Source organism: Canis lupus, chromosome 18, assembly GCF_048164855.1.
Source record: "Canis lupus baileyi chromosome 18, mCanLup2.hap1, whole genome shotgun sequence".
Taxonomy (NCBI): Eukaryota; Metazoa; Chordata; class Mammalia; order Carnivora; family Canidae; genus Canis; species Canis lupus.
This window is the reverse complement of record NC_132855.1, coordinates 3,713,370-3,735,017: the sequence shown is the minus strand read 5'-3', so window position 1 is coordinate 3,735,017 and position 21,648 is coordinate 3,713,370. Positions and strand designations below refer to the sequence as shown.

General features: G+C 35.3%; 2 long non-coding RNA genes across 3 annotated transcripts in view; one reads left to right on the top strand and one right to left on the bottom strand.

Annotated features, from left to right (window-relative positions):
* The window catches only part of LOC140608583 (uncharacterized), a 1,020,376-nt gene that overhangs the window by 367,422 nt on the left and 631,306 nt on the right, over positions 1-21,648 (bottom strand). The gene's annotated exons all lie outside the window — the stretch shown is intronic.
* LOC140609421 (uncharacterized) lies at positions 5,396-20,142 on the top strand. The gene is made up of 3 exons (XR_012011253.1): positions 5,396-5,549; positions 18,634-18,723; positions 19,980-20,142. It is a non-coding gene; the product is annotated as an uncharacterized lncRNA (long non-coding RNA).

The window sequence follows — 21,648 nt, the reverse complement described above, 5'->3', positions numbered from 1 at the left end:
TATCTAATATATACATATATGTCTGATATACACATCTACAACATACATAGATATATTAGTATATTTATCTATTACAAAGGCCATATGGAAATTAGAATTGTCAGTGGGAGCTGAACCATGAATAGTGAAATTCACGTTAAGTATCAATACATAAATTTTCCAAATAGGTCTCATTCTACTCTATTTTCAGAGAGCCTAATATTTATTTTGGCAACAAGGAAGGCTGCAATTGGAAATAGGGTTGGAATTTGAGTTAAAACTTTTAAAACATTTGTAACAGCCTATACGGTAAATCATAATACAGATCACCCATTTCCATTTATACACAATGATAAAATACTCCCCTCTAGGCCCCCAGGAGGATATTCTTTCCTATCAAAATAAGTACATTGACTTCATAAATTCAGTATGCCATGATGTTTTAAAAATGTTTGGGTGACATAAATTGCTCTTGTACACTGTAGAAGTGGTTTTATTTATACTACTGACTTCTACACTTACAATGGATTTGCAGAATTAATCAAATGCCAGCACACAGAAAATCTCAATCATGTATTTCAAAAATAATTATGCTCAGTGGTTGCATTCACATCATATCTTGCAATTGTATTAATTCACAGACCATTTGAAAAACACTGTGCTAATTTGGAAGATTGTATTTAGAAACAGTCTGCAAAGTGCCTATTTCCTCAAAAATACTCTTTACATGCATTCTCTTTTCCTTTTTTTTTTTTTTGTTTTCTTTTCCTTCTTTATGTAACTTGGACCAAGCAAAAAGGTCAGTTAGTGAGGAAATAACATTATTTAAAAATAAGTCTCCATCAGACCCTGGAGCTGTCCCTTGGGCAAACATTAGTAGGAAATGAATTAATGTTTTGCAGTTTGTAGCTTCAAACTCTCTGTTTTAATATTGCTCATATGCTACTGGCTATGTGCACTGGAGTTAATATTCTGTAATACTATATTTTATGTGCTCTCCTAGGGGTTCTTTGTCTTGCTTTTCATTTACTACTCTAGTACATTACTTGGCTGCATGTAAGAACTCGGACATTATTCCGTCATTCAGTTTCAGCTGCCAAAATACTTTTGATCAATACAACTTCCTGAAAAATTTGGTCATAAAAAGCAATGTGTTTAGTAGAACATTTGTGTCATTATTAAAACTTTCAGTAGAAGTCCTGAAAACTAAAGGTCTCAGCTCTCTCTTACCTTGTAATGTGTTTCTGTGTGACTATTAAATACAAACTGTGTATGAATACTTTGTTCATCCTTGAAGAAATGCATTGAGTCTGAGGTTATTTAATGCTACCATATAAATTTCTCTAGAAGTATTTTCAGTTGCAATCTGAAGTGTATAAAATAATGGAGCAGAGCTAACAGCTTGATTTAGTGCCTTCCTCCAGAAACATCTCTGCTCCTAGCAGGAAAAATAAATTAAAAAAATAATAGAAAAGAGAAAAGGAAATTCTACAAATCTGTGAACTTCTACCAAGAAAATGATTAATTTATTCTATAAAACAAAGTTCGGATAAATGAAAAGCCAGATAATTATACAATAACATCTTAGATGTTTCTTGATATTTTATGCAAAATATTTGTTTGACAAAACTTCATCTTGCCCTTAGAGTAGATTATAAAAGCAAAGGGTACAAGAGTTACTGGTACAGCACCAGGAACAAAATAATTTCATTCTTAATTCATGAATTCATGGAGAAATTTGCAAGTGATGGTGTGCATGTTTCTTAAAGTTCATGTTGTGGATAATAATACTTTGAGTTGATCTTTTTATCTTTGAAATGAAGAATCTCACATAAGGAGTTGGCACTGGATTTTTATAAGAATTTTATAAAAATAGGTGCAATATAACAAAATCATTGGGAAGACTTTTTCCATTAATGCAGGTTAGAATCAAAGAGGTTTCAAAAGACTAAACAGAGGCAGTGTCCTCCCATTTCCTCTGGGAAAACATTAATGATCAAAATCTGATATAAGCTAATAAAATGTATAGAATCATTTCAGCACAAGAATTGCGTTCCTACAGTGATCCCTTGAAAAGAAAGACAGCCCTTGGACCTGAAGAGTTTTGCAACAGGAGGTCATTTTTCTAGCAATGGTGACTTGGTCCTTCCCAAGGATATCCTAAACAGCAAGTATTCCCTGACTGATAATGGTGAGTTTCACCTAAGACTAAGAACATTTCTAAATTGAAGAAAACATCATTCAATGAGTTATTCAAAACTCTCTTCTATCCTTAACACAACGCATTGTCACTGTCAAAATTAGTTTCAAAAGATGAAAAGTAAGATTATTCATTCAATGAATTATCAGTTTTAAATTTTCTTTCTTTTTCTAAAAAGATTTATTTGCTTATTTGAGAGAGAGAGAGAGCATGTGTTAGTGCATGACTGGGGAACAGAGGGAAAGACTCTCAAGCAGACTCCCTGCTGATTGTAGAGCTCTACGTGGAGCTCTGTCCCACAATCCTGAGATTATGACCTGAGCCAGAATCAAGAGTTAGACACTTAACTGACTGAGCCACCTAGGCATCCTTTAAATTTTCGTTATCTTCTGGTCTGGAGTCAATGCTATCTGTGTATTGTTGAGCTAAGTGGAATTTAAATCCATTTTTTACAACATATTTTCTCATATATTATCCAAAGAGTAAAATTAACTTCTATAGATGTATGCATCTGTAAAACAATGACAGACATAAAGAATCAATTTTGAAATATTTTTATATGGGTTTTTCCTAAAGATTTAAACCAAATATGTAAATGGTTTCTTGATTTTTTAATTTAATGTGAGAATTTTTGGATGACTCTTGGTTAACAAAGAATTCTCAGTTCCAAATCCTAGTTCATTCTATTTTTTTGTAAAGATTTTACTTATTTATTCATGAGAGACAGAGAGAGAGAGAGAGAGAGGCAGAGACACAGGCAGAAGGAGAAGCAGGCTCCTCTCAGGAAGCCCAATGCAGGACTCAATCCCCAGACCCCGGAATCACACCCTGAGCTGAAGGCAGATGCTCAACCACTTAGCCACCCAGGCGTCCCCATACTGCTATTTCTATGTTTTTGAATTGAGGTATAAAAAATCTGAAGGATACAAAGTATATAACTCAGTGTGATGTATAATCATTTCCAAACATACTAGAAGGATCCATTGTGCACCTTCCCAGTCATAGATCCCAGAGAAAATCACTATTTCCTTTTTTTTTTTTTTTTTTACTTTTATTTTTTTATTTATTTATGATAGTCACACAGAGAGAGAGAGAGAGAGAGAGAGAGAGAGAGGCAGAGACACAGGCAGAGGGAGGAGCAGGCTCCATGCACCGGGAGCCCGATGTGGGATTCGATCCGGGGTCTCCAGGATCGCGCCCTGGGCCAAAGGCAGGCGCCAAACCGCTGCGCCACCCAGGGATCCCTTTTTTTTTTTTTTTTTTTTTTTTTACTGAAAATCACTATTTCCAACTTCTTTTCCTATAGATTAGTTTTGTGACTTTAATTTCTTATAAATTGAATCATACAGATACAATTTTTGTGTGGCTTCTTTTGTTCATCATTATGACTGTGAGCTTCAAAAATTATTTGCATGTAGTAGCAATCGCTCTTTTTTGTTGGTGCATAATGTTCAACTGTATGAATGTACCACAATTTATGTATCCATTTTGCTGTAGATGGGCAATTGAGCTGTTTTCAACCTGGACAATGAGGAATAAAGCTGTTACAAACTTTCTTGTACATGCCCTTTAGTAGGCATGTATATTCAATTATCTTGAGCATATAATTAGGAGTGAAATTTCTGAATCATAGAATAGGAACCCATTTTTAGTAGCCATTTTTAAGAAGTTATTCAGAATGGTTGTAATTTCTGGTTATTTTTAAAATTAGTTTTGCTCGATGACTGTCTCTCAGACTGGATTTATAGTTGTCCATATTAAGAACAGGTGACAAAGACTTGTTTCTAAGGGTGAGTCGACAATTAATATTAACCTCTCCTGTAGGGTTATATGGCTTCAAATCACTGTACGTTCAGAGTCCAGTGTGCCTTTGGGAAATGGATCCAATTCAGACAAAAAGGTTGGTCTCTGGTAAAACTTTGCAGATGTCAAGGACTAGATACATCCTCTTACTGAAAATAAAGAGTAGCAAAAATTTGTGGTGGCATTCAAATGCTGCTTTGATAAACTCTAACCATGTACAGAAATTCTGAGAAAGGGCAAAATAAAATATTTTCCTTTGTGCTTCCTCTTTGCTATACTACTGCCATAGATACACTGAATAAGACATTTGTAAGACATTCCAGAAGATATTTTATGTATTTTGATAATGCATCTCATGTTTGTTATAGATAAGCTTTAGTGCCTTTCTACATCAGCGTGGTGTCCTATTCTGAATAGAGGTCATGTATAATGTACTTCATTGAGAGATTATTCAGAAAAACTGGATCTAGTTACACAATACATGAAAGAGTTGATGGAGCAGTCAGTGGAATCAACTTGGAATGTGGCATTTGACTTTATTCTTGACAATGTTTAGGCGATTTTACAACAAACTTATGGAAACACATTAAAAGTCACATAAATATAACCAGGGAGCCTCCACTAGCTGTGCTAGAAGTGCTTTGAGGTGTTTGCAAGGTGCATAATAGTAATGCTTTTTTTTAATCTCAAATTTCTTTTTAAACCAGAATTTTATACTTTTCTTTTCAATAAGTGCCAAATTTGTCAGTATTGCTTGTAAATAATTATGTTAGTTCTTTTTCTGTAGTAGAGTCTATTATGAAATGTTTGTTTCTGTAGTATAGAGTCTATTTATGAAATGTTTGTTTATAAAGTTTTATGAATTTTTACAGTGAAGTGCTTACAGTTCTTTAATAAAGAACTATATGTGTAAAAAGGTCATTTTAGCAATGCAATGTTAACCTTATAATATCAAGTTGTAAACCAAGGTCCTTTATGAATTCCTGAAAAGCAGGTGTTATTAGCCAATGATAATTTGGGGGTTGCCTTTTAATTGTATATGATTCTAACAGACAAGTCCAAATACTAGTCATCACCTGTATCTTTCCTCTTTGCCTCTACTTAAGGCCACATATTGAATGGTCAAGAATACAACCACTTTACTTATAGACAGATCAATTTGGCAAATATGTATTGGATTCCTGACAAATCCTTGGGAAGGTTCTAGAGAAAATAAATACAAACTGGGTCAATTATACATATTCCTTATGTTTTAAGTATTATTTTGTTATGTATAATATAATTGTTAGCTTCCTTTAGTCTTTTTAAATTGAGAACAATGTTATTATGACAGTGACTATTTTTTAAAAAAATCTAAGTCGGTCTTCTTGTAGATTGTTCCACATTCTGGATCTATCAGATTGTTTCTTCACAGTGTCCTTTATGATGCTGACATATTTCTTTTAAACTGGAAGTTCAGTTTAAAAGTTTGGATATATTCAGCTTAACCATCTTTGCAAACATACTTCTAAGTGAACTTATTGCACACAATGGACAGATTGCCTCACAGATCCCACCATTTTGAAAGGTACTGTATCCATGTTATAGGAAATCTGTCAGCTAATATTTTGAGTCCATGTGACTTTCTGATTCCTAAGCAAGTTTTCACCCAATGGTTTGATTCCCATTTATGAATGAGGCCAGAATCATTTACGATCTAACACAAAGGATAATGAAAGTGGGATGTTAACCTGTCTCAAGCTTAATAATTTCAAGGATATAATCATTTAAGAGGTTAATACAGATAAAGCAGAAAGAGATTTAGCAATGTCCTCAGGACATTTCCTCTCATAGTGGGCATATATCTCTAGGATAAGGTTAGAGATGAAGTTTAAGTCAAAATTGTGAGTCACCTCATGTGGTGAGAATGTTTAGGTCTTAAAACATCATTTGATATCCAGATGGTTTCAGATCTTATATGACATTATGAGGTCACATACGCTTCCTGATTCCATAGTTTCTAGTTTTGTTTATCACCAGCAATCCTATAGGGACATTTTGATAAGAGCATTCCACAGGAAAAACAAAAAAACAAACAAACAAACAAACAAACAAACAAAAACAAAACTCTCCTCCTAGCAAATAGCATTAGTCTATTTATCCAAAAATCTAGTTATTATCTGGAGAGAACTGGATCACTAACCAGATGGTTTAACTCCTTCTTCCCCAAATTATAACACTAATGTGTATAAAATAGTGATTCCGATTCCTTCACTTCATTACCTCTTCTTTCTCTATTTAAATATCAGTATGGACATATCGGTATTTTTAATCAAACATATTTGAATCACTTATAATATTTTTTAAATGTTCAAATTGTCATAAATTTGACCAGTAGAAGACTCATATTTGCCTCTATGTCTTTTTGGCATGAGTCTTTTGGCTCATTTGTGTTTGAGCATTTTCTTACTTTCTGCCACAAGATGTCCCAAACTCACTTTTTTCTTTCCTAGCCTCAGATAGACTCTAACATTTCTCCAAGGAGCTTCAATCTTTGGGGGCAAAAGATTGTGTATTGGATGGTAGTGAAGTGACATTACATCTGAGCTCTGCCCAGCAGACAGAGCTAAATAATCTGTATTTCTATTTGTATCTTTATGTTGTATCAAGGGGTTATGCTGAAAATTCACATTCACATTTAATATTATTTATTTATTTTAACGATTTATTTATTTATTCATAAGACACACAGAGAGAGGCAGAGACAGGGAGAGGGAGAAGCAGGTTCCCTGTGAGGAACCTGATGTGGGACTCGATCCCAGGACCCCGGGGTCATGACCTGAGCCAAAGGCAGACGCTCAACTGCTGAGCCACTCAGGCATCCCTAGATTTAAAAAAACCCTTTAAATGTTACGTGAATATTCCTATTCTCTTATTGCAAAAATCTTTGTTCCTGATAATATTTACATATATGCTTTATCCAATCAAATATATAAAGTAGTTTCAGAGTTACAAAAAATACAAAAATACAAAAGTTAACAAGTTTACTAAGTATAATTAATTCTTTTTTTAAGATTTTATTTATTTATTCATGAGAGACACAGAGAGAGAGGCAAAGGGAGAAGCAGGCTCCATGCAGGGAGCCCGACATGGGACTCGATCCTGGGTCTCCAGGATCACGCCCTGGGCTGAAAGCAGTGCTAAACCACTGAGCCACTAGGGCTGCCCAACTATAATTAATTCTTTTGCAGGTTTAACATCCTTAGAATATATTCATAAAATATTTAGAATCAAGTTACTATGTTCAAAGGTCACTTGAGTAGTTCCTTTTTTATATAATTAGGTTGACAGCATTTAGTTTCATATATGTGATATATATTTATATATATCATTTTTATATCATATATATTTAAGTTTCATATATATTCATACTATGCATATTCATATATAAAGTTTCATATATGATATATATCATTTATATATCAATATATATTTAAGATTTATTTCTTTTTTTGGAGGGAGGGAGTGTGAAAGTGCTAGTGGGGAGAGGCAGAGAGAGAGTCTTAAGCTGACTCCATGCTGAGTGCCAAGTCCGCTGCAGGACTTGATCTCAAGACTCTGAGATCATGACCTGAGTCAAAACCAAGAGTTGGAAGCTTAACCTCCTGTTCCACCAGGTGCCCTTACTTATTTTTTGTATTCAGACTTTTAAAAAATATTTTATTTATTTTAGAGAGAGAGAGAGAGAGAGAGAGAGAGAGCATGCAAGCATGAGCAAGAGGAGGGGCAGAGAGAGAAGTAGACTCCTTGCTGAGCAGGGAGCCCCACAGCCCCATGCTGAGCTTGATCAGGACCCTGGGATCACAGCCTGATCTGAAGGCAGACACTTAACTGACTGAACCACTCAGGCGCCCCTGTATTCAGTTTTAATAACCATTTCCTTTACCCCTGCTGTTGAGTCCATATCTTTTCTAAATTGAAGCCACTTTTCTTTCTATAGAAAGTGATGACCAGGTCCACCTCTCAGATATCTGCCCAAAGGGAAATTTTCTTGTGTCACTGTTATAAAAATCCATTTTGGGGTGAGGTTGTAGTATACCTACTTACTAATTTCTCTTGTCCATAACCAAGTTAATGTAGCTGTAAGCTACGCTAATGCATTTTCTACTCTTTCAATTGGTTATAAGAGATCCTGCATTAAGTTATAATCATGAGATGAGGGAGGGCTGTTTGTGCAAACATATGGATGTCCATCCAGAATACCAGCTCAACAGCTGTCTTGTACACTCTCGTCCAGCTCATCTTCTATTCCCAATGTATCACTTTTATCTCATTATGATTTGTTGTTGGATACATCCAATATTATGACTTAATGGATCTGACAGGACTCAGCTCATGACGGCCAGTTCCAGCTGCAGATACTTGGTGTCCCACAGTAAGTCATGCATCTCCACCATGATCCAGCAGCAAGCCAGGAGTTTTCTGTCAAGAGACAAATAATTCTATGATGCAAAAGAAATGGCCTTGCTCCAAGAGCTCAAAGGTCCATGTTAATGGTTCTCTCACTGGTACTTGCTACAAAATGCAAATGACATTATTCTCCCATCACTGATACCTCTAACCACATAGAGTCTACTGCCTGGACCTTATGCATAGCTGTCCCTACTCTGGGTTCTACTTAAAGCTGGCAGGTTTTGTTCCCCCAATAACCCAATAGCAGCCCTAATAATACGGTAACGTTAAACTAACAAAAAAAATCAACTAGATATGTGCTTTCTTTGTTTAGGAAGAAAGAGTGAGATGAAATAATTTGTATTTTATTTTGCTAAGAATAAAAGCCCTTGACCACCATAGCCCTAAAAACATAATGAGTTTGGAAAGCCCTGAAACACACAGGGTTTACCTCTCTAACTTGGAGCTTTTGAGTTCTCCAAATGCCGTCAGCATGCTAGCCAACTCTTCATCACCCAGGCCAATAAATATAATGTTATTGGTGAAATATATCAACATGATATTCTGCAGAATATCAGGATATTCCAGGTATCTTTTGGAAATATTATTCTAGAAGTCAGGAGTGATACTCTAACTCTATGACAAAAGTAGAAATTTATATCCTTGTCCATTTCATGTGAATATGAACAGATATGTTTTTTCATTTCTCAGTTGGTTAAAACAGAACAAATGAATCAAATCCATGTTCACCTATCACATCCCTGAGTCTATATTTATCTTCTCTCATGTATATATAACATCTGACATCATGACTGAAATTTGGGCTACTTTGTGTTTGAGCTAATGATGGTCTGTGATTTCCCTTGATGAATAATCCAGTTTCTACAAAGATCAGGCTCATAAACTGAACATGGATAAAATGGGGACCCCCCCACCTACATCCCTTTTGATCCTTAAGACTGGCACTAATTTTACCATATATTCCCCCAGGATGTGATATTGTTTTGAATTATTAACCAAATGGAGGGCAATTACAGATGCTTCCCAATTATCTTCCCTCTTATAATAACTCTTATTATATGTAATAGGTAGTATAATGGTCCTCAAATATTTCCACGTCCTAATTCTTAGAGCCTGTGAAATATTAAGTTACATGGTAAAAAGATTGTTAATTAGATGATCTTCATATGGGATCTTCATATAGGAATATTATCCTGAATTATTTGGGTGGGCCCAACCCAATGTAATCACAAAGGTCCTTCAAAATACAAGAGGTGGGGAGAAGAAGGAGATAAGGGGATAATTTTTTTTTTTTTATGTTTCTGAATTTAAAGATGAAGGAATTGGGTCATGAGCCAAGAAGTGCAGGTGGTCTTCAGAAACTCAGAAAGACAAGAAAATGTATTCTCCCCTAAAGACAGCACTGTTGACACCTTGATTTTAGCTCCATGAGTCCCATTTCAGACATCTGGATGCAAAACTGTAAGACAGTAAATTTGTTTTAAGCCACTAAGTATGTGGTAAGTTGTTGTAGAAGCAATAAGAAACTAATACAGGTTTAGGGAACTGGAAATTGCTGCTATAACAAACATCTAAAAATAGGAAAGTGACCTTGGAATTTGGCAGTGGGGAAAGGCTGAACAAATTTTAGCTGCTACTCTGCCATTGTTGGTTGTTATATTCACTGATTATTGCAATAATTGGACTTATTTTCCCAATTTCTGATAATTAAGCAAATTGTACCGGGCCTCCATTGTTTTATAGTCCCATTATTCCCCTTATTTTCAGAAAGCCAAGCTTTGTAACATCACTCCTACAATTACAGGGAATACAACTGAGTTACTTGCAAGTAGTTTGGTTCTTTAAAGCCTTTTTAAAGTTTTATTTTTGATGTAATTGCAGGTCCACACACAGTTATATGAAATAATACAGAAAAATTGTATACTTTCTCCAATTTTTCCCAATGGTAACATTTTGCAAAACTTCAGTATATTGCATAATATTACAATAAGGATATTCACATTGATCCAAAACACCAGGTATGAGGTGGTAACAAAATGGTGTAATAGAAAGAGACAAGAGCCAGATCATGCCAAAGAAACTGTGCCTATGATAAGCTGCTGCACTCGAAGACAGAACATTTTCAAATGACTCTCAGAACACATGGTATGTTAGAACCCCAACTAGAGAATCATCTACAAGTGCTTGGTGACTCAGAGGTGGAGGGCCATTTTTGTTTGGGATGAGATGAAGGCAGAAATAGAGTTGCAAGGATTGTTGGTAGGACTTTTAAACTTTATTGGGCAGGACAAGAAAAGCCTTTAAATCTAGGACCATTTTTGTTCCTGCCGTGTCACCTATCATCACTCTGGAAATTTATAAAATCTGTTGTTTTGACTAGTAGAAGCATGAACCATTCCTATTTCTGTGTATATCCTTGGGATTACCCACTTGGTTTCTTTGAGGTGTTCCCCCCCCCCCCCAGAAATTTCCTCACACACCTAAATTTTGCTAATCATTACTCAGCTAAAAGTATTTGAGAGCTGATGCAGATTTATGGAACTTTGTCTCCACAATGCGTCTCTCTTCTCGCTGCATCTAGGCCTTATGAATTCTTGCCACCTTGGCCTTCCTAATCTCCCAGCTCTCTCTCCTCAATTCAGAGTGATCACCAGATTCCACGTTGGGTGGAATATACCTTTGGTACATCTTAAACTCTTTTCAGGTGATACACTGAGGGAAATAGAAGGCTTACTAAGTTTCTCCTTTCTCAGGAATAATAGTCCTGTCTATCGGGATGTTTAATGGACAAAACACATTGCTTTATAAATTTTTTTCTTTTTTAAATATAATAAATTGAAAAGATAAATTGTAGCCTTCTTTATCATCATGACCTTAAAAGGAAATCAGCACCATCATTTTTAAAATACCTTCTTCTTGATCTCCTAGGTAAGCCAGGTAAGACTATGGGGTTAATGCAATAAATGAACTCCCTGATTTGGATGAGGATGATGGGTCACTGCATACCAGAGTGGACACACTCTACTGACAAAGATGGGAGCATTTTCGATAAGTGAGAGTGGAGATACATCAATATTTAGAATATTTTACTTACAGGCAGTTGTGGCAGTGGATAATTGGGCGCACTTCCTATAGGAGTCAAGTAGATTTGAAGCCTACAAAGATATTGCTAGATCAATGTAAAGAAAACAAAGAAAAACACACAAAACCTTAAAGATATGTTTGGTAAAAGATCTGATGAGTTGCCACAACAGATTTTCCTATTGTATAATGCAGTATCCATACCTACATATGTTCAGAGATGAAGATACCATAATTAAAGCAAAACCTGGCTTTCTTGAAAAATACTGTGTCACTGCCACAAGTTCATATGAGTTAAATCTTCTTATAGTTTTTAAAGGAATCTGTAGGCATTTACTGGAATAAAAATGAAATAGGAAAAATTATGTAGCCAGATTATTTAGGGATTACTAACACTTTCTCTGAATTGACATTAGTTTCTGGGGAACAAAAATGCTATTCTAGTCCACAATTCAAATTGGGGGCTTTTGTTGGTGAGATGATATATAGGCTAATCTCCACTCACAGTGGGTCCAGCTGTCCCACTCTTATTTTGGTTATATCCCAAATTCTTGAATATATAATTGGAATAGATATTCTTGGCAAACAGCAGAATTTCCACATAGATCTATAACCCCTGAGGGTAAAGCTGCTGTAGAAAGGTATAAATAGAATTACCCCAAACTTACCCTCCATACCAAGATAGTAAAATAAAAGTAAAAATTCAACCTGGGGGGAATTATAGATTACCTCCTCTATTAAAGACTTGAAAAAGACATGGATGTTGAGACCTATCACATTCATTAGCTTATCTGTGTGTATATGCAATAATTGGGATGACCTTGTAATATGACACTGAATTATCATAAACTTTATCAGGTGGTGACTATAAATGCAGCTTCTATTTTTGATGTAATATCTTTGCAGGAACACAACAACATACACCAGGTATGTGGCTAAGGACCTGAATAATTGATTTTCTCCATGTTAATTTACAAAGGTCATGTGAAGTATTTTTATTTTCTTTTGGTAAGGCCAAGAGTATACCTTCACATCTTGACATTTCACATATCAAACTATAATTTAGTCTGATGTACACTGATGATATAATGTTGATTCTGATGACTAGGAAGTAGTAAGTAATGTATTAAGACATTTAAATTAGAGATTTGGAGATATATCCCACAAGGTGCCAGAAGTCTGCCATCACAGTGAATTTTTAGGGATCAAATGGTCTAAAAAATATCAATGTAATCTTTCCATAGTAAAATAAAAGTGCACCTCACATTACTACTACAGACCATGAGGCACAGTACTTGGTAGTCCATGTTTGGTTTTTGGAATCAACATATAGACCAGTCAATTGTGCTATTTCCATCTGTCACCAAGTCACCCAACAGGCTGTCAGGGATGACAGGTACCAGAAAAAAAGAAAACTCTACAACTAATCTATACTACAAGTTGCATTTCCACTTGAGATCTATGATCCAGCAGATCTAATGATATTCAAAGTATGGAAAACTGGATTTTGTGTGGAGCCATTTTCAAGCACCAGAATGAGAATCAATTCAGACCGCTAGGATTTTATTGCAAGGCCATATCCTCTTAAACAAATAACTATTTTTTCAATTATTTATTTATTTATTTATTTTTAAGGGGTGAGAAGGGGCAGAGGGAGGAAGAATCTTAAGCAGACTCCATGCTGAACACGGAGCCCGAGGATCTCCCCAGATTATAATTCTGAGATCATGACGTGAGTCGAAACCATGAGTCAGCCACTTGACTGACTGAGTTACTCAGGTGCCCTGACATTTTAATTATAATGTGCCATACAGTTCATCTTTCTTTGGGGTTCCTTGGGTTCAACTGGTTTGGGACGTTTTGTGCTTCTTGGACTTGGATGTCTATTTCCTTCCCTAGGTTAGGAAAATTTTTAGTTATTATTTCTTCAAATAAGTTTTCTATACCTTTGTCTCTCTCCTTCTGAGACCTGTATAATGCGTTGTTTGCTTGACACTGCTGAAGAGATCTCTTAATCTATCCTCATTCTTAAAAATTTTCTTTTTGCTGTTCAGCTTGCACTTTCCATTACCCTGTCGTCCAGACTCTTGACATGTTCTTCTGCATCCTCTAGTCAACTGTTGATTCCCTCTAGTGCACTTTTTACTTCATTATTAATTCATTCTTTTTAACATTTTTCCTATTCTTTTATTGAAGCCTTCATTGAGTTTTTCTATTCTTTTCTGCAGTCCAGTGGCTATCTTTACAATCATTACTTTAAATTATTTTTCAGGAATATTGCTTTATTTCTGTTTCATAACATTCTTTTTCTAAAAATGTTATGTTTTTTTTTTCTTATGGAACATATTCTTCTGTCTCCCCATTTTTCTTGACTTTCTGTGTTTGTTTCTATGGACTAGGTGAAATGGCTTCTTCTAAGGGTGAAGGAGTGGTCTTATGTACGGTCCTCTATGTTGATTGTGCGTGCTTGGTGACTTTGGTTGGCTGGCTGGAGTTGTGGCTGTATATGCTAGTTACTCTTTCAAGCCATGAATTTTTAAAGAAACAATAAAGAAAAAAATAATAAAATAATTAAGGGAAAAATAATAAAGGAAAAAATGAAATAAAAAGGAGGGAAAGAGAAAAGAAAAACAAGAAACAAATAAAACCAAAAAAAAAGCATGACAAGACAAATTTTTAAAAATAAAAAGAAATAATAAAATTTTAAAATAACAGTTGAAAACATCAATAACAAAAACCCCATACAAAACCACAGCTTGTGTTCTGTGCCCGAGCACCATAGGGTGGCTGGCATGGGCTTGTGGATCCTGGGTTTACTGAGGTTATAAGTTCACTGTAAAATTTTTTTTTTTTCTGGCCCTAGTGTGACCAGGGCTGATGTGAGCTTGTAGAACCTGGGGGTTGCTGAGGTCTCAAGCTCCCTGTGATGGCTGGACCCATTAGTTATGGTACCTGGACCTACTCACTAGGGAATTAGGACCCTCCAGTTATGGCATCTAAACCCACACCTTATGGCATCCAGACTCTGCTCAGTTTGGGCTTTCAGGGTGGAGGAGAAGAGGGTGTTAAAGCCCCTCAGCTCTTCTAAATCAGGATGTGTGTGTGTGTGTGTGTGTGTGTGTGTGTGTATGTGTGTGTCCCAGTGCTACCAGGGCTGGTGTGGGTTGGTGGACCTTGGCTTGTTTAAGCCATAAGCTCTCTGAGACAACTGGATCTTCCCATTAAGATCCTGTGTCCAGATCCTGCCATAGGCTTTTAAGGGGGTGGGGTGGGGGGATGTACACCATGTCATTCTCCGGTCCTTCTGCCTGGGGAGCTTTCCTGCAGCTTCTCTGATGCTTGGCAGAGTTCTAGTGTTGGCTCCTTTAGGTTACTTGCTCTTCTAAACTGTGGCTTTTTTCTGTGTCCAAGGACAGCGAGATCTGTTCCTGGTCCATCCCTACTCTCCTTTCCCATCCCATTGCTGCTCACAGTGTTGGGGTGGGGGTTCCCGTTGTTAGTGTGTCTCCACCTTTTTTGCTGTTCTCTTGTCATTTTATCTTTGGTTGTTCAGTAGCTGTTTGATCAGCCGTCAGTTCTTCTTCAGGAGGAATTGTTCTATCAGTAAATGTAATTTGGGGTGTTCTGTGGAGAAGGTGGGTTCCGAGTCTTCCTACGTTAGCACCTTGAACCAGATCTGCATTTATATCTTGTTTGCTGGCTGTATGTTACACTCTGCCAGTACAGGGTGTCAAGGGACACTGCATGGTTGGAGGAGCATGAAGCAATTTTATATTCCTCCAGTTTTTATGATTTTCAGTGTAACAGCCAAGGTCCCTGGCAGGCATTCACATTGGTGGCAGTTCTAGTGGTTCTGATTCTAATGCCCTCCAGACAGCTTCTTTATTATAATAGTAGTGATAGTCCAACAGCAGGCACATTCCAGCAAATTTTCCTTCATCATAAGTGATGTCTCCTTGTGGCAGCAATATATTCTTAGAAATGGCCTGAAACTCAGCCTTTCAGGACCCTCCTCTGTATTTCTTCATCATTTACTTTTCCTCAGCCCTAGGCACTGAAGACACTTTCTGCTGCCGTATCTTAGTTATTTATTATTTCTTTTGGTAATCAACTTTTACATCGTTCAAAATTTTTCATTAAATGCATTAAATGAATTTATTTATTTCCCGGTTCATTAAATTCCCAGATTCATTAAATTTCCCAGTTCAATTGGCTAACTATACTTTGACTGATACAAACTAACTTCTAATAGTATCTGTTAGCATCATTTAGCATTATTTTTGGTTTGCATTCTTCTAAGCACATGACAGTACTGCAGGATCATAGTAAGATATATGAAAAAGTAGAGAATTAAACAAAACTATTTTCTATTGCCATACAAACACACAAAATAAATGCCTTTAACAACTGCAACTATGCAAAACCAAGAAGTCAGAAATAAGAGAGAAAGCAAAAAAGGGAAGAACACATCTAATGGGTGATGATTGGAACCAACTAACTCAATGTGGGTTTTTTACATAAATTTCCCATCTCTGAATGAGAATTTACAAACGCACAAACGCGTACATTGCCCTGGGTAACATTGACATTTTGACAATATTAATTCTGCCAATCCATGAGCATGGAATATTTTTCCATCTCTTTGTGTCTCCCTCAATTTCTTTCAGAAGTGTTCTATAGTTTTTAGGGTATAGATCCTTTACTTCTTTGGTTGGGTTTATTCCTAGGTATCTGATGCTTTTGGGTGCAATTGTAAATGGGATTGACTCCTTAATTTCTCTTTCTTCAGTCTCATTGTTAGTGTATAGAAATGCCATTGATTTCTGGGCATTGATTTTGTATCCTGCCACGCTACCAAATTGCTGTATGAGTTCTAGCAATCTTGGGGTGGAGGCTTTTGGAGAGGATGCGGAGAAAAGGAACCCTCTTACACTGTTGGTGGGAATGTGAACTGGTGCAGCCACTCTGGAAAACTGTGTGGAGGTCCCTCAAAGAGTTAAAAATAAACCTGCCCTATGACCCAGCAATCACACTGTAGGGGATTTATCCCAAAGATACAGATGCAATGAAACGCCGGGACACCTGCACCCCGATGTTTCTAGCAGCAATGGCCACAATAGCCAAACTGTGGAAGGAGCCTCGGTGTCCATCGAAAGATGAATGGATAAAGAAGATGTGGTCTCTGTATACAATGGGATATTCCTCAGCCATTAGAAACGACAAATACCCACCATTTGCTTCAACGTGGATGGAACTGGAGGGTATGATGCTGAGTGAAGTAAGTCAATCGGAGAAGGACAGTGTATGTTCTCATTCATTTGGGGAATATAAATAACAGTGAAAGGGAATATAAGGGAAGGGAGAAGAAATGGGTAGGAAATATCAGAAAGGGAGACAGAGCATAAAGACTCCTAACTCTGGGAAACGAACTAGGGGTGGTGGAAGGGGAGGAGGGCGGAGGGTTGGGGTGACTGGGTGATGGGCACTGAGGGGGGCACTTGACGGGATGAGCACTGGGTGTTATTCTGTATGTTGGCAAATTGAACACCAATAAAAAAATAAATTTATTATTTAAAAAATGAGCTTGAATTACAAAAAACAAACAAACAAAAAAAACAAATGCACAAATGGTTTTTACACACATGCCTCTTGACATTCCCATAAGTGCGTGTGACCGTACTTTAAAAAGTGTTTTAGAGCTTTCAAACCTATAGAATGAATTTATGCAAATTTGTACATTTGCTACTTAAACTACACATAATAGATGACACTTTCTATTAGACATTAGTGGAATTATGGAAAATGAAGAACACCTGGTATATGATAGCTGAATATGTATAGAAAATTATTGCCCCTGAGGTTTTAAGAGACAACAAATCTCTCTTCTTTCACATAGACATCCCCCCAACATCATAACATAAAAATTGTAAAGTTGAGACTTAACAAAATAAAAAAGCAACATATTTCTACAAAATAGTTTCATATGCATCCTGAATCTCAAATATTTAGAGTACTATCTATGTTAATGGAAAGTAAGGTATAATTGATAGCAATCATAGCATGCAGCATTTCATGGATATATTCCTTTTTTTAAACAATAGGACAAAAAGTGATTCTCATCAGTATGAATAAAGCTAATCATTTGTAATAAAAATTAAAATATAAAAGTCCTCTGATGATACTAATAATGTGAAAAAGTTCTAGTTCACGGAATATGGAATTGAGGAAACACCTAAAAATCTGGAAAAGAAATGTAAGAAATACATGATAAATATGTCTGAAACTTAACTAAATTATAGACATATTAATTTTAATAGAAAATTAAAGAGGAAACCGATTGTTGAGTATAAAATTACACTTGATATGGGCATTTTATTTTACTCTTCAATTTTTATCCATATAATTAATTAAATGGATGAGCCAGAAATACCACCTTTCTCTCGACATATAATAATATAAAATACTTTCATAACTAACGATGAGATATTCAATAACTCCCTTGGAAGCTGGGCATTTTTGCTTTGACTATCCTTTTTGCACTGAGCCTGGCTGCCTCTGTTGTCTGTGCCCCCAGAGGACCCTCATGAGCCCACAGCTCCATAGGTTCTCATGAGTAACTGTTCATTGCATTCCTGGGAGGAGAGAAAGTTAGGTACCTCTTTTGCCACCTTTCTGCTGTCATTCTTGACTCACCTTTTTAGAAGAGTTTGGAGGCAAAAAAACAAACAAACACTTTTTAAGCATAAAAGCATTAATGAAAGTTCTATTAGATAAATGAAACTAATGATTTCCCAAGTAAGATGATAAGCATTAGTTTAACCAATTTCATTTGTATAGAATCCATATACAGAGGAGGTTCATTAAATTCGATAGTGTGGGTATATTTGTATGACACTAATAAGGTATTTTCTTACACATCATCACTGTTTAAACTCAGAATATCCTGAGTGTGTTAAAAGAGCAAAATGATCTTTATTTTTAATCTGATTGAACTATGTTATTTATGGTATGAAGTTCTAAAATGAGAAAAGCTCAAGAGATTGTGTTACGTGTGTTGTGCAAGACTGTATGTGTATTTTTCTATTTCTTTACAAGTGTAATTGCTTTGTTGTTTTCAGATTTACTGTGCTGTTGCTGTCTTGTCTTTATGAGAAAAAAATAGTTCTGCTGATACACAGGACAGAGGCTGCAAATAGACTGGATACATGGTAATTCTCTACAATATTCCAGTAATAAATTTTAACAGTATGATTGACAAAGGGCGAACTGGTCCATTTAGTTTTGCCACTGAAAAATCTTTTACTTCAAACTGAAGTGGTTGCCACCATTAACCATACAGTGATGTCCTATCTAAGTAATTCCCTTTTCCTCACTGTGCAGAATCATGAACTTCACTTTGGTTATATGATTTATACTTTAGTGAAAATCGGTTGGCTCATTGACAATTTTTAAATGGTGCATTTGGCAATACTTTAACTGCTGTGAAAACCATAATCTTGTTCTGTGAACTGCATTTAACTAAAGATTATTTTATTAATTTGCTTTCAGATTTCTGTTCAGTGAAGTAACCTATTTACAAAATATCAAGGAGGTCTAATGATTGCTATTATTATAAAAGTATCAGTTATTACACATATATCCCATTATACTTTATACTTTTAAACCTTAGTGTAATTTTAACCTAGTACAGAATTTTTTTCATTCTTTAAAATACGGAGCCTAAATTTATTGTTCAGTTGTGAAAGCATGGTTTTTCACTAAAGAACATGCCCATTAGAACAAATTTGGATTTATATATATTTTGTATCCATATTAAAGGTATAATATAGTCTGTAACACTATTTGGCAAGTAGTAATATTTGAGTTAGTCCATTTATAATGAAGTGGAATTATTTTTCAATATGATGAAATGTACTCTTAATCAATATTTGAGCTTAATCAACACTTGATTAAAACACTTAAACCCCATATGGAAAAGGATTATAAATAGTCTTTGTTATATTAAAGCATGTAATAAGGAAGCATGAGTATGTTTTAATCAATAATCATACTGTACCCTATAATCAATGAGGAAGAAACTAAATCATATTTAAACTCATTCTCATCGGAGTCAGAAATTCCTGGATCACTGACTTGGCGCTCTCTGCCTCTAACTAACTGAATGTATGGTATCAGGGATACTAATGTCTAGGTCTTTGTTTCCTTGCCTTTGAAAAGAGTAGAATTGTGATGCTTAAATATTAGGTTTGAGTGAATATTAATTATGATTACATAGGTAAATTATTTGGCACAGTGCTTGGCATATTGCAACATGATAAATGTTTGCTGTAAGTGGTTGCTATTATTTTGAGTCTTACAGGTTTTGTTAAAAAGTACTTATAACATATTAGAGGTACATATATTAATTTAGAACTGTTGAAAATTCAGATATAGGAGCTGACTTGTGTTATTACCTTTGTTTCAGATTCCATAAACATGAATTGAAAACTTTATTATTTATCGAGAGCTGTACAAGGACCAGTGAGCTCTAGGAAAAACAGGAAATCTTCAATGAAACCAAAATCTTTTTTTTTTTGCAATTAACATCAAAAAGAACAATTATGAAACAGAAATCTAATACAGTATACGAAAACTCTATGTATAAAAATGTATCTTTGAAAAAAATAGGGCAGCCCCGGTGGCTCAGAGGTTTTGCGCCTGCCTTCAGCCTAGGGCATGATCTTGGAGACCCAGGATCAAGTCCCACGTCGGGCTCCCTGCATGGAGCCTGCTTCTCCCCCTGCCTGTGTCTCTGCCTCTCTCTTTCTCTCTCTCTGTCTCTCATGAATAAATAAATAAATAAATAAATAATAAATAAATAAATAAATCTTAAAAAAAGAAAAAATAGAAAAGAATTTGAAAAGGAAAGATATACCATATTTTGTAATTAGAAGACTTAATATTGCACAGATGTGAATTTTCTCTAAATTGATCACTAAAGCAAACACATTTTCAACAACTTTTTGTAATAAATATTATTAATGATTCTAAAATTTATATAATAATGCAAAAAGCCAAGGAAATATTTCTTTTTCCCTTCTTATTAGGATATAATTTACATATACTAAAGTGTGTGCATGTTAGGAATACAGCTCACTTTTTTTATAAGAATACAACTAAAAGCACTATACATATGTGTTGGTCATTCAACTTCCTCTCATATCAAGGTTTATATTACTTCCATTCCCAGAATATTCCCTCTACTGCATTACTGTTGGGAAAGCTTTTTCTAGTAAATTCCCATTTCAAACATGATCACTCTTCCAATCTCTATTATTATGGATCAATTTTGTCTGTGAAAGTTTTATAAAGATAGAACCACACAATATATAGTTTTTGTCTCTCACATTTATATGATCAAAAAATTGTGTTTGTGAGATTCAACCATGCTGACGTTTCTAGCAATTATTTCCTTTGACTATGCCATGACTCTTTATGCATTCTTCTGTTGATTGACATTTGGATTGTTTAAAGACTTTTGGTTATCATCAATGGCACTATTATGAACATTATTTTATGTCTTTTCTTGGTCATAAAAACTACTTTTACACATAAATACGTCTTTTTTAAAAAAAATTTTAAACACTATTTTCCATTGAATATACACACAGAATGGAATTATTTGGGTATTGTCAACTTTAGTAGATGTGTATACCAGAGTTGATCCATTTATAGTACTACAAGCAAAATATGTGAGTTACAGTCTACATCCTTAGTATGGTGACTTTATCTCATGTCAACCTTTCTGGTGGGTGTATGCTAGTTTTGTGGATTTTATTTGTAGTCCTTGACACCTAGTGATACCCAGTTGCTCATCATATAGTTTGGAGACATTCATGAAGTACCCATTCAATATTTTAAGCTTAAACTTATAAATACATTTTTCTTTAAAGTTAGTATTCTGTGTATCCTCTTTACCTTGCCTATCTTAAGATAATGAAGATATTTATGTTTTCATCTAGAAACATTTTTAAAAAAATGTTACTTTTTTTTAAAAATTTATTTATTTATGATAGTCACAGAGAGAGAGAGAGAGGCAGAGACACAGGCAAAGGGAGAAGCAGGCTCCATGCACCGGGAGCCCGATGTGGGAT